At 43.4% G+C, this 11593-nt stretch overlaps 1 pseudogene across 1 annotated transcript; it reads left to right on the forward strand.

Annotated features, from left to right (window-relative positions):
- Nucleotides 1-10496: 10496 nt before the first annotated feature.
- On the forward strand, nt 10497-10931 carry LOC310781923 (DNA-directed RNA polymerase II subunit RPB4 pseudogene; annotated as a pseudogene). The gene has a single exon. The product of its transcript is annotated as a DNA-directed RNA polymerase II subunit RPB4 pseudogene (transcript).
- Nucleotides 10932-11593: the final 662 nt, after the last annotated feature.

Consider the following 11593-nt stretch of genomic DNA (forward strand, 5'->3'; position numbering starts at 1 on the left):
AGACGAGAGACGACGCAACACCTCTTAACCACAATAGGCATGGAAATAAACGTCCATCTTACTTTTAGATAACTGAACTGTCGACACTTTTGTGTGTGACCTCAGCAGAAATGTCAAATGGGGACAGGGGACCTGTCTGCAAACCATTTTCCCCTCCTGCTTTTATGAGGAGGAACTTTGACCTTAAGGAAACTTGGATCAATTCCAACAGACCCCCTGTTTACATGATTTACTTATGTAACTAAATAGTTGAATTTATCCAATCTAAATCAATAATCATTTACCTGTATTTTGTCCTAACCCTTCAATTTTATAGCAGCATTTTAAACATATTAAAAAGATATTATAAAAATAAAGATAAAATAAAATCCAATAATCATAGTATAAAAATACACAACTCAAATAAATCTGTTCCAGGATTCATGACCTCTTGTCTTCAAGCTCCATATTTCCAAGGACTATGTAAACACTGCCTCAGTGAATCTATGAGATTTCTTCCACCATCCAGGCCATCGTTATGACCTTTCAGAGATCCTTCTACTCCTACTGCTCTGTAATAGTTGTGTCTTCATTTAAATTCTGAGTGAAACAAATATTTTAATAAAAATATTAAAAATATAAAAACATACACAATGTTAATAACATAAAAGTATAAGAAAATAGAAACATACAACCACATCATACATCTTAGACTGTTCACTTCGCCCAAGAGCACATCAACTCGGTAAAAACTCCCGGAGACCTGTTTTTATTTTCAGGAGAAACCTTGTTGATGTATCCTGTGGGTCTGTGGTACATTCAATGTTCCTAAAAACAACAAAAGTCTATTATAAACTATAAAATTCAATATTGCATAGATTGACTTTTTCAAGAGTCCTACAAGAGTCCCCTTAATTTTGTTTTAGCAAGCTTTTGTTTTAAGAGTATAAAAGTATAAAATGATAAAGAAACAATATATTTTCCACGCTCTAAGGCCAGCTGGCCTCACTCAACTGCCTATATTATTTTCATAACCTCAGGTCCCAGCCGGTACACCTGTTTTTACATCTTTTGTGAGGAGCACAAATCTAGGAAGCTTGTAACCCCATGTCACAAGGTTACGGCGTTTCTGTCCCTCTCTACACTATTCTGTCTTTACCTCACACCGGTTCATCTCCTTCTTCTTCCCATTCTAGTCTGACTCCATTTCTTCCATGATTTAGCAACAGCATCTGTCTCTCAACGATTGGTCCAGCGTTTTGCTTTGAGCTGCTGGTGGACTGCCCTAAAGGCTTCCTCACTCTGATTTCCCTTCTGCAACTGCTGAATATAAGCATCTTAACCTGTACCAACTACAACTCTCCGTTCCTTGGCGTATCACGATACGTTACAATATGTTATTTGTTAAATCAATTCACCTATGGAAGAAAAGATTAATACACACATGCTTTCTATTATTTTATCCTAATTTTAACTTAATTAGGTGAGAGTTAATGAACTGTTAAAAGTGATCTTTCGGTGACCCTCTAGACACAAGTAGCTGCAGGTTTTATTGTGGGCAGGATGTGGAAACTCCCCCCCCTCTTTTCTACGGGCTTTTTAGAGACATCTTCGTTTGCTGGATAATCTACACGATGCGCTCTTTCCATGCGGTCAAAACCACATCAAATACATACAGACGTCTGTTAGTTTCGATAGCGACTGATATACGCCTGAATGAACTTTTGGCCCCGGTGAGCTGCTCCATACGCTTGCAGGAGACCCTGCAAGAGATTTTTGCAGCAAAACTCCGCCCGATGACAGTGGAGCAGAGGTCACATGAAACAATAGAGCATCAAAATGTGTATTTCAAAAATAACATATTTAAAACATAATAAAATATATAATTGAATTAGCATAATGTATTTCAAGATGAAAATACATATTACATGATTAGATATCAGAAAACTGAGGAACATACTATTGCAGCAATTTATATTTATAACCCTAACCCTATTTTTTCACATGAGCATAACTAAGCTTAAAAACATTCAAAATAACATTATCTCTGCCTGAGATTGGCATCTGTGTCCCATTCGAAGCCGGATACCTGAATGAGGAAAGGAACGTGAGAAATCCCATCAATCCCTCTTTATACACCTTTAACAAAGATGTATAACTACTTACTCAACTCCGCAGCAAAACTGATCTTTCCTTTCATTCTGTAACATAGCCTGTACTCCATTAGCATTGCAATTTGAATCATTTTTAAACGTACCCTTCACTTATTATCGCAACTGTTATACTCACTATCCTGGCCGGCTCGAGGCACCGCCCTCTTTGTGCATAGATGATTGACATATCTCCAAACTCCTACTCAGGCATCAAAGCCCATGCCACCTTACTAAACGAACCATGTCTACCAAAAACGTCTCTTCCCACTACAGTGAAACCGGCCGTAAACCCTGGCCTGCAACGGGCAGCCACCACATACATCGGAAGCTGCAAACACTTTACCACTCCCCTAGACTTCCAATTACGGAAGATACCGTTTCCTTTTCCCGTTTCCCAAGTCATGTAAACAGTGTAATCTTCCATCGGGGGCTCTAAATTGTACTCTTCCTCCACGTTCCAGCTTACGACGATACCGGGGGGCGATCGGATCAGCGCCACCTCAACAGTAACCCTCGAGGGTCTATTAAAATCGCGCTTGAGTCCTTTAGACCTCCCTCTCCCAGGGCGCAGTCCCAGGCTAGACCCCGTTCCACTGAAGCTGACTCAAGTGTGCTGCCTCGACAACCCCACTTAGCCATCTTCAGTCTCCTGCTTCCCGGTGTTTTCTTTTCAAAAACCCCGATCACAGGAGCACTACTCGCCTACTAACTCATTCGCTTTTGGCTTGTAGTGGCCTGACTGTACATTGAGCTGAGCGCGGCGGCCACATTGACATTCAGTCCAACATGGTCTTACTGCCATCTGCGACCCAACCGGCAGATGACCCAGATCGATAGCGACCGCCAACCCACCTCTAAGGTGGATCCCGTAGTGGTGATTGGCCACCCGGTTGGAAGCCGACGGTCTGATCCCTACCCCACTTTGCTATGGGCATAGGAACTTTGACACGTTTTCATCTGCCTAGCCTGTTCACAGAGTGACTCCTATCCCTGAAGCCCACTCTGCTAGGTGTGGACTGTCATCCACGTACCACGTGTTGCCCACACACCTACATGCGACACACACGCCGACTAGACGGTACCACAGCAGTATGTTCATTCATACTTCAAGACACGGGGGCCCTTCAGTCATCTCCCCAGCACTATATTACGATTTAACGTGCCCTCAGACCTTCGCAGGTCCGCTGCCGCCTGTTAGCGGCTAGGTTCGGGGGGGCCCAATCCCCCTCCCTAACCGCTTCAACGCTCGAGCCGTCTGAAAGATAGTGGACAGTGCTGTCTGGACCATTGTGAATTGGGAAAGGAGGTAATGACTCCATATTTTCGGCGCGTCTGTGGTCCACCAAACTAACAGTCTTAGGTAATTTTCCAGTCTCCTGGTCCCCCGATGTCTCCACTTCCTGTGTACAAAAACAGACACAGTCAAATCCCAACATCAACACACTTGACCCATCATCAGCTAACCTTTCCTAATTCGTCATATTATTTCTTCCCATACCCCAGTTCCCAAACTCTGCCCTCTTGTCCCAATTTATACAACGAATGCATGAAAATTTACTTAGATCCTCATTATGTAAAATTAAAAGCCGCACCTTAAAATTGTAGTCAAAAGATCGGAATTTGTGACCTCAAAAAGAATCAACACAAACCTATAACAAATATAATCTCACTCCATGACATGACACTGATTTTTTCTCTCTAGTCATTTACTGAACTAGCTTAAGTGTAGTGCTTTGGTGAAAGTTTCCTGTATGACATCTCCACCCAGCATTATCTCACAGTGTGCCTGTTTTCAGACAAACTATTTTAATTACGACAATAAGTCTCTTCAGCAGATGATGTTTGAAATGTGACCCCCTCCCCAATCCTTTACATTTGGTTTTAATGACTTTCTCCTTAGACTAGATGGCTCCCTGGGGTGCATTTCAAGCTTACAGCGTTTTCAATGTACAGACTTTGTGGTTTTGTGACATGTCTGTGATCAAGACTTCATGGAGGATGGCTAGACCTCCCAGTTCACTAGTGTGTGGAGGCTGGCAAGACCTCTAGATGGAACAGTAACAGTCAACATTGTTTACATACTTCAAATGCACCCAAGGACAGTCTTGTCCTAAAAAGTCATTGTCTTAATTCATAGACCAAATTTTGAACCCTCTTCCCGTCTCCTAGTGTAAATTTCGCTATGTGTAGCTCATCTCAAACGGAAAAATGTTGGTGTATTTTACCTGGGTTTGTGTTAGTTCCTTTATAGAGATAACGGAGGGAATTCTCAAGTTAATCAACAAAGCCTCCATTTATGCAAATTTGTCAACTAAGCAAACTCATCGTATGTCTGTTAGTCTCCTATGAGTTTCTGCAAACTTTCTATTCAGTGAGTATTACTATCTATATAATGTGCAGAATTCAGTGTTCCCCACCGTTGTAATTAATTTCCCGGTTAAATCTATTTTATTTTCCATAACTTATTATATGTGACAATGTGTTTCTGCTGAGACTTAACCGAGCCACACAGGAAACGGACACAGGGGACCCACGAAGCACTGTGTGTTCATCTTTTTACCCATGCACTCCACAATTCACCAAATGATACAACACTCAACTCCATTCAGCCAACAAAGTAAACCGTGCCTCCAGTTTTAGCAGCATAGTCCCCAATGAGGACAACAAACGCCGGAGGCACAGGGGCGACCGTGCCTGATCAGTTAGCAGCTGATGCTCTCACATGGGGCGGGAACTTCGATCACTGAAAGCCGCGTTCCCCCTTGTCGATCTAAACTAATCAACCCACTATCAATACTCAACCCCATTCCTCCTCCATTCAACAATGACCGATCAGCCCGCATTAATCAGCACTGATCAACTCCCACTCCATTCACTCCTCAACCAATCAATCATTACAACACAATAACAATCACACATGATTATTCACACGCTGCAATCCGCAGCAACCCACTCTCAAACAGTCCGTTTCCTTCTCAACCACGCTGCTGCCTCTCCAGTGCCTGCACAACCCCTCTAGGTCTCTTCCTCTACCCGCAAAACTACACCACGTCATTCTGTAGGCGCTTCCGCCATCAGAAACTCCACACCCTCTCAACAGACACACACGCACACACAGGCTCTCCTTCTCGCTCGCCCACTCACCCTCTTGTACGCACACACATCCTTGCCAAAGTTGACCCCGCTTATAATCAACATCCGGGTTACGCCAGCCGGAGAATCTAACACCGTTCCTCGATTATATTTAGCGCTTGCTCTTTGATCAACTATCCCAACACGTTAACCCTTATCTACTAATTACATACTATATTTTAACCAATATCTATTCGCTTCGTAAACCCTTGACGCGCTTGTTCACTCAGGCGGAACAAAACTTTACCCAAAACATATTTCCACCCGGACTCCGTCACAATGCTGCTCCCATAGCTCTCACCGTTTCCATTCTTCTAACCGATAGTGCAAAATTTTCACTCCGCTTAAAATGTGCTAATCTCGCTATCTTAACTCTCCCCTTTGATGTGATCATCGCGCTTTTCGCTACTTTACCCGACGGACTTAAAATATAATTTAGTTCGTTATTATTTAACTTGTTGCATAGTTCATGCTAAATGGCTAACTGCTTTAGCATCACACGAGCTGTCTGTTTGCAGGGATATTCCCCATCCTCACAGGTCTCATTATTGCGTATATGGACTGTTCGATATGTCTACGCTTAAACCATTTTTTCAGTATGACCCAAATAGTTACTAATAATGCAATTAGGATAGGGTTTATCACCCCCATCGCCACCAAAAATCTCCAGGACTGGAGCAGAACATCAGCTGTTGTAAGGACCGGTTCAATAACCACTACCCACGTTCCGTTGCTAATCGCTTCTTTTAAAAGGGGAATCTCTATTATGATATGGCAAAAATACTGTCCGCTGTGCCCGTATCTAACATTTGATAACGTGTAATTAGAAGTAATTACACCCGCCTCCCCTTGACTCTGCTTCACAGAGTTGTTATACACTTCAGTGGAAAGTCTGTGCTGGCAGTATCCTGGAGTTCCCACTCTGTTAAAACACCAATTTACCCTAACTTTACGCTCGGCTTTAAAACTACATCCCAGAGTAAAATACGACCCAAACGGAATTTTCACCTCCCCCGACGGATTATCCAGAATATGCAGTTTAGGATCTGACATAGATATGATCGTTACTATTAGCAACAGCAGAATTGAGCGTTTCTGCCACATTTCTATTTTTAGCATATCAGAGGCGATCTCTCATACTCCTATTCCTCCTAATTTTGTTTGAGTTCTAATTTATATGGCTAAACAGGGCATTCAAATTATTTTATTTAAACTCGCTCCGGTTTCTATCAAAAATCTCAAAGTTCACTGTCAATAGTACAGTATTTCTCAATGAACCTATTCTCAACTCTCTATAACCACATCAAAGGTCGCCACAAGAGCCACGCTTGCCGCAGCCGCTTCCTTCTGAGAACACTACACCCGCTGTTATATGTCCCTTCAAGAACAACTTACTTTCACTTCTAATGTCTTCCTATAATACAATGAAGCGCCGGGAGAATCAGTAGTTCTATTAATGAAAACTCTATATCCATCCAATTTGAAAGTTCGACTATTTTGCAGTAAAACCTCTCTATTGAATGTGTTTCAAAATAGCCGATTACCGTGGCATTCTCGCAATGAATAATACTCCACACATGCCACCCTGTTATTGTGGTTTCTAAAACTCCCCCTATTTTAATAAAAATTATCAAGGCAGGCATATAAAATCACTTCACCCCCGTCAATTGTCAGTTTTACTCTGACAAGGCGTCCCTTGTCAGAATCGAACTGTCACTTTGAGCCCAACTGCACTCCCTCTCCAAATCCAGGAGTGTGGCTAATTACACAATTTATTTATCCCTCTATGTTATACAGAAAATGTACTTCAATCTCCCTGCGGTTTTGATCCTAAATCTAACGAGTTTTTTCCTCGTTCATCTTGCTTCAGTCCAGACACACAAGCAATGGAATCCTATTGTCTATACCAGGACTATTATCGGACTATCGGACTATCGGACTGTCGGACTATCGGACCTTCGGACTATCGGACTATCGGACTATCGGACTATCGGACTGTCGGACCGTCGGACTGTCGGACCGTCGGACTGTCGGACCTTCGGACTGTCTCAGTTGTTCCACCCTCTCTACAATCCTGTTTTCCCCTAGATCCCGGAACGATATATCTAAATACTATGAGGTATAGGAAATACTTATAAAATTAAACTTAGAAGAATTTAAAAAAAATTATTTTCTGACACTACTGTAAGGAACAAATTATTTTGACTCAATCGTTCTACTCTTTGTACTATTCTATTTCCCCCTAGATTTTGGCACAATATATCTTCTGTTATGAGGTATGTGAAATAATTATTAAAAATAAATTTGGATGAATTCTAAATTTTAATAAAATTTTATTTTTATGAGTGTAGACGCCACGCCGTACTCTAAGAGAGGAGTCTTGGGCCTTTTCACAGATGCCAGCTCCCGTCAAGGGATTCCCACCGTAGGGTATAAGCCACCGGTATGTACTGGTCAGAATCTGTTATTTCGGCTAGACTCCTAACTTAAGGTATCCAAGTGTGTGTGTGTGTACTAAACTACTCACTCTACACACAGCAGCGTGCCAAATTTCACTTTCACATTCAAAAAAAACTTATGTCGTCATTTTTAAATGTACTCTCCTATTACCCCACATTCTCGCGCTTTAGGAAAAACAGCTCTAAATATTATCCTCTTTAAGAAATAATTACTAAGCACAGCTATTTATTTCTCCTGCCAGAGTTGTTTAGTTATCTTCCAGCTTCTGAGGACCTCTTCTGTGCCCTCCCTGGTCAAACCCTGCAACCTCTGGGCTTGACACACGCCAGTAATGAAAGTGATTTTGAGTCGCAATGCTCAGAACCTTAGTGTTCAATCAAGAAGCTTCTAGTGAGTTTACTGGTTACTGGCCGAGTTTCACACTTTGTTTCATACCTCGGTAACCAGCTCTCACCGCTCGATTGTATAGGGTTTTAGAACCATCCAGAAATGCTTTCCAGGATGTTCTCCCAAACACTGTGACCGTGCAACACCGATAGTCACTCGTTAGCGTGTGCTAACAGTTCTTTTAAATATCACTTTCAATTACACACAGTTTCAGAGTCAGTGCTAACTTAGAGCACTATCAACAGACTTCTGAAATCCCTCCACAGTAATTGGTTAGACAAATACAGTTTTACAGATTATCAGAAAAACGTTTCTAGTGCTTGATCATCTTCCAAGCCCTTAGCCAGGTCAAACCCCCACACTTTCCCGTGAAACTGTCCCTATGTCCCTAGCGTTTGATTGTCTTTCAAACCCGTAGCTTGGTCAAACCCCCGCGCTATCCTGGAACTATTCCTAGTGTTTGATTGTCTTTCAAGCCCGTAGCTTGGTCAAACCCCCGCACTATCCCTGGAATATTAGGCTATTACTCCTACTCAGTTAGGTAAAAATGTCCTATATATAATTTATTCTCCAGATTTAATGTCGGCAAGTCACACTCCTACCTTCAATCAATCCTCTGAGCATCAGACCGATTTACATATGCCAAAGTGCAGACTTCAATATAATAGGCTCCGCTTACCTTGGACGAGGCGGCCACCCTTGTCAGAGGTCTGATGCCCAAAGAAAGATCGAAGTCTCTCCTACTCAGAGAACGTCGGCGTCACCAACTATTAGAAATTAGCAAAGTTGACCAATCAATTAGATGGAAAAAGGATTTGCAATCAAGATGACTCAATTTCCCGTGTTCGTTAATTCTGGTGGAGAGTAAAAGTGAAAGTGAAGAAACGACACCAAGCCTTGGACTGAATTCAGGTCTCCTCCGATGAAGAAGCAATCTTTATTTCATCAAGCAGTGGTTTATATACAATCAAATTAGAGGCTGGATCTTAATAGGGGAGTTTCCATGTGTGGGTATGCAGATTGCCAATTTCGCTATTCTCATTGGGTGCTTATCTTCCTGGGGGGTGTGCAAACAGGTGGCTCAAACTGTGTACGTGCACATACATACATATGCACACAGAACGTCCTGCGCACACACATACACGCACACACTCAGAGAACATCCTGTGCACACACCTACACACACACATTCAGCATCTCATACGTCACAGGCGTCAGCTCTCAAAATGCATATCATGCGTCACAGGCGTATAACTAAACTAGTGGAAAAACCCTGTGGTTAAACCATGCATGCTTAACCTCTGTTCTTTATGTCCTCATGGGGACTAAAAGACGGCACCTTAACCACAACGCCTTTACTGAGACGAGAGACGACGCAACACCTCTTAACCACAATAGGCATGGAAATAAACGTCCATCTTACTTTTAGATAACTGAACTGTCGACACTTTTGTGTGTGACCTCAGCAGAAATGTCAAATGGGGACAGGGGACCTGTCTGCAAACCATTTTCCCCTCCTGCTTTTATGAGGAGGAACTTTGACCTTAAGGAAACTTGGATCAATTCCAACAGTACATAAACTCATGATTGAGTTTATGACGGTGCAGCACAAGTCCCTACAGGAATATTATAGAAATAGTATAGAGATTATAGGGGACCACAGGAGAGAACAAATACGCTTCCTAAACTCACTCTGGAGCACCACTGACTCATAAGTCCAGAAATATTAAGCAAATATTAAATCCTCGTGCTGATATTATAAGCACATGAAAAGAGCTGCATGGTAAACTGTCTGTTTCTCCTCATCCGATCCTTTGATCGAAACTAAACTGACCGGGAGCATAATCCTTAGTGTGCGCTGTGTGGACATTGTTTTACCATGTTTCTCAAGTAGTTGATTTGTCCTGCACCTGCCACACACACACACACACACACACACACACACACACACACACACACACACACACTCGAATGCCACCCTATTATAGGATTAAACGCTGCCCTATGATAGTAGTTAGATTAGATTGTAATTGCTTGAGTGACATCACTGATGACATCATCGAGTGGACAGGTGACATCACTGGTGAAATCAATTATATACACACAAGTGATATAATCATTGATTTATAACACACTGATGATGTCAGACATTGTGCCATCATTAGTGAACTTCTTCCCTACAGAGGCTATAAGTCTCTGGCAATTCGTGATCTCGACATCACTAATTCTATGCAAATTTTTGCGTGCTTGGTCCCGTGCTGCGTTGAGATCCTGTCCTGTGTTGGTGAAGACAAAACGGCTAAACCACCTTTTAACTAGCCAGACAGATAACTGTTAGCTTGTTCTAGCTGTTAGCTTGCTGCCAACTGTTAGCTTGTGAGTGTCATGGCGGCTGGAGGTGGTGCACCACGACCTCGTGTCGGTGATGTGGAGGAAGATGCTTCGCGGCTGCTTTTCCCTGGAGAGTTTGAGAATGAGGAGACGTTGCTGAACTCAGAGGTGCACCTGCTGCTGCAGCACCGCAGTCAGCAGATAGAGGGCGCCGAGGATGAGCAGGAGCTGTCTCACGTCTTCATAAAGACGCTGAATTCCACGGCCCGCTTCAGCCGCTTCCACAACCCAGAGACCATCGCTGCTGTGCGAGGTCTCCTCCTGCAGAAGAAGCTCCATAAGTTTGAGTTGGCCAGTTTGGCCAATCTGTGTCCCGAGGCCACCGAGGAGGCCAAGGCCCTGATCCCCAGCCTGGAGGGCCGCTTTGAGGACGAGGAGCTGCAGCAGATCCTGGACGACATCAAAACCAAGAGAAGTTTCCAATACTGAGAGCGAGGACACACTTTGCGACACGCGACACGACACCTCCTGCCGAAAACCAAGGCGGGCCACATTCAAGCGCGCACACTGACATAGTAAAGGTGCGAGCTACTAAGATAGACACCAGGGGCCAGTTGCACCAACAGGGCTTAGTTATGCCTGGTCATACAGTAACTCCTCTATGCCGGTCGTTGTTAAGACCAATCTTAAGAGTGGATTTATGCCGGTTGCACCAACACGGTTTATGCCTGGTCGTAACTATGTCGGGCATAGCAAAGCGCGTCCATGTGAATTGCCGGGGAATGCCTCCTGATTGGCCCAAAAATGTGCCTTGCGACCTGCTTGGAGCGTCACTGTGCCATATGGCCACTACTGTATGTGCGTCACTACACCCTCCCTCCTCCCACCCTCCCTCCTCCTGTGGAAGCTCCGGGGGAAAATGGTGGCGATTGAGTGCCAGGCAGTCTGAATGAAATTGAATGTAACGTTCCCAATTCTATGTATTAAATTCTAAAAAAGGACCCTCAACATTTGGGAAGGCTAAGCCACAACTAGGTCGTTATAATCGCACGTCATGCTTCGAAGGCGACTTTGACGACCGTGAGGACTCAATCACAGCAGGTCTCCGCTGATAGATGGAGATCTTTGTTACAGGCACAGGCACTTTACGC

Source organism: Poromitra crassiceps (genome assembly GCF_964638095.1).
Source record: "Poromitra crassiceps genome assembly, chromosome: 9".
Lineage (NCBI taxonomy): Eukaryota > Metazoa > Chordata > Actinopteri > Beryciformes > Melamphaidae > Poromitra > Poromitra crassiceps.